A 3,081-nucleotide genomic window follows, 5' to 3' on the forward strand; every position below is an offset into this window, starting at 1 on the left:
CTTTCCCCTCAATATTCTAGAATCATGGCATGGTGCTAGGCTCATAAAAAGGGAATAACAAATGTTGGTGTATTCACTGCTACTTTTTTAATTTTTATTTATTTATTTATGATAGTCGCAGAGAGAGAGAGAGAGGCAGAGACACAGGCAGAGGGAGAAGCAGGCTCTATGCACCGGGAGCCCGATGTGGGATTCGATCCCGGGTCTCCAGGATCGCGCCCTGGGCCAAAGGCAGGCGCCAAACCGCTGCGCCACCCAGGGATCCCCACTGCTACTTTTTTATCCAAAAACTACATCTGATAGTTATTTGTGATTTGCCTAAAGAACACATTCCTCCAAAAAGAATTTATTTTTTGAGTCCATTTTATGATAGGGACATAAGAATAAAACATAGTTCTGCTGCCATTGAGGAACTTCTGGCATAATAGGAAGAGACATATGTAAACAAATTATACAGTGATGTGCTATAGAGCAATTGTTAAAATTTGATAAATGTGTGATGAGTAAGTAAGCTTCAGTGGAGATGGAGAATTCTAATCCTGATTTTGGTAAGAAATATTGGACACATGCACTGTTAGAACTGAAAAAAAGTTTTAGGGATTATTTTGTCTAATCTCTCATTTTATAGGTAAGAACCTGGAGTACTGGGATGTTGAATGGGATTTCCCCTATAAGTCCAAACTTGACTATGAAGAAAAACTGTTGGTTAAAAAAGAAAGAAAGAGGGATCCCTGGGTGGCACAGCGGTTTGGTGCCTGCCTTCGGCCCAGGGTGCGATCCTGGAGACCCGGGATCGAATCCCACATCGGGCTCCTGGTGCATGGAGCCTGCTTCTCCCTCTGCCTATGTCTCTACCTCTCTCTCTCTCTCTGTGACTATCATAAGTAAATAAAAATTTTAAAAAAAATTTTTTAAATAAAAATAAATTAAAAAGAAAGAAAGAGCTTTTTCACAACGGGTTTGCAGCCAGAACACAGCTGTCGTGAAAACCACCGCTAAGCCTAAACCAAAATGGGAAAGAAAAAGACTCACATCAACATCCTCGTCATTGGACATGTAGATTCGGGCAAGTCTACCACTACTGGCCATCTGATCTACAAATGTGGTGGGATCGACAAAAGAACTATTGAAAAATTTGAGAAGGAGGCTGCTGACATGGGAAAGGCTCCTTTAGGTATGCCTGGGTCTTGGATAAACTGAAAGCTGAACGTGAACGTGGGATCACCATTGATACCTCCCTGTGGAAATTTGAGACCAGCAAGTATTATGTGACCATCACTGATGCCACAGGACACAGAGACTTCATCAAAAACATGATTACAGGCACATCTCAGGCTGATTGTCCTGATTGTTGCTGCTGGTGTTGGTGAAGTTGAAGCAGGTATCTCCAAGAATGGGCAGACCCATGAGCATGCCCTTCTGGCTTACACACTGGGTGTAAAACAACTAATTGTTGGTGTTAACAAAATGGATTCCACTGAACCACCCTACAGCCAGAAGAGATACGAGGGAATCGTTAAGGAAGTCAGCACCTACATTAAGAAAATTGGCTACAACCCCGACACAGTAGCATTTGTGCCAATTTCTGGTTAGAATGGTGACAACATGCTGGAGCCAAGTGCTAATATGCCTTGGTTCAAGGGGCAGAAAGTCACCCGTAAAGATGGGAAAGACAGTGGAACCACACTGCTTGAAGCTCTGGCTTGCATTCTGCCACCAACTCGTCCAACTGATATGCCCTTGCGTCTGCCTCTCCAGGACATCTACAAAATTGGTGGTATTGGTACTGTCCCAGTGGGCGGAGTGGAGACTGGTGTTCTTAAGCCTGGCATGGTGGTCACCTTTGCTCCAGTCAATGTTACAACTGAAGTAAAGTCTGTTGAGTGAGGCTCTTCCTGGGGACAATGTGGGCTTCAATGTCAAGAAGTATCTGTCAAAGATGTTCATCGTGGCAACGTGGCTGGTGACAGCAAAAATGACCCACCAATGGAAGCAGCTGGCTTCACGGCTCAGGTGATTATCCTGAACCATCCAGGCCAAATCAGTGCTGGATATGCACCTGTGCTGGATTGTCACACAGCTCACATTGCTTGCAAGTTTGCTGAGCTGAAGGAGAAGATAGATCGTCATTCTGGAAGAAAGCTGGAAGATGGTCCCAAGTTCTTGAAATCTGGGGTTGCTGCCATTGTTGATATGGTTCCTGGCAAACCTATGTGTGTTGAGAGCTTCTCTGACTATCCTCCTCTGGGCCATTTTGCTGTACATGGCATGAGACAGACGGTTGCTGTGAGTGTCATCAAAGCAGTGGACAAGAAGGCAGCTGGAGCTGGCAAAGTCACCAAGTCTCCCCAGAAAGCTCAGAAGGCTAAATGAATATTATCCCCAATACCTGCCACCCCAGTCTTAATCAGTGGTGGAAGAACAGTCTCAGAACTGTTTGTGTCAATTGGCCATTTAAGTTTAATAGCAAAAGACTGGTTAATGATAACAATGCATCGTAAAACCTTCAGAAGGAAAGGAGAATGTTTTGTGGACCATTTGTTTTGTGTGGGGGGGGCAGTTTTAAGTTATTAGTTTTTAAAATCAGTACTTTTTAATGGAAACAACTTGACCAAAAATCTGTCACAGAATTTTGAGACCCATTAAAACAAAAGTTTAATGAGAAAAAAAAAATTAAAAATAAATAAATAAATAATAAAAATAAAAAAGAAAGAAAAAGACCCTATGAATCCATTTAATCTCAAGAGGGCTTCTCTATGAGTACCATCTACTCAAAGGCATTTAGAGGGGATCCCTGGGTGGGTCAGCGGTTTAGCGTGCCTGCCTTCAGCCCAGGGTGTGATCCTGGAGCCCCAGGATCAAATCCCACATCAGGCTCCCTGCATGGAGCCTGCTTCTCCCTCTGCCTGTGCTTCTGCCATTCTCTGTGTGTGTGTGTGTGTGTGTGTGTGTGTGTCTCATGAATAAATAAATAAGATCTTTTTTTAGAAAAGGCATTTAGAGGCAATAGACTCAGCTCTATTACTGTCATGCACCTTCTCACCTCAGAATTGGCCAAGATGTAGAGATGGGAGGAAGGAG

General features: G+C 43.6%; 1 pseudogene; it reads left to right on the forward strand.

Annotated features, from left to right (window-relative positions):
- The first annotated feature begins 1,011 nt into the window (after positions 1 to 1,011).
- Positions 1,012 to 2,526, forward strand: LOC129518652 (elongation factor 1-alpha 1-like; annotated as a pseudogene).
- The last annotated feature ends 555 nt before the right edge of the window (positions 2,527 to 3,081 follow it).

This window comes from Nyctereutes procyonoides, unplaced genomic scaffold, assembly GCF_905146905.1.
Source record: "Nyctereutes procyonoides isolate TBG_1078 unplaced genomic scaffold, NYPRO_anot_genome, whole genome shotgun sequence".
Taxonomy (NCBI): Eukaryota; Metazoa; Chordata; class Mammalia; order Carnivora; family Canidae; genus Nyctereutes; species Nyctereutes procyonoides.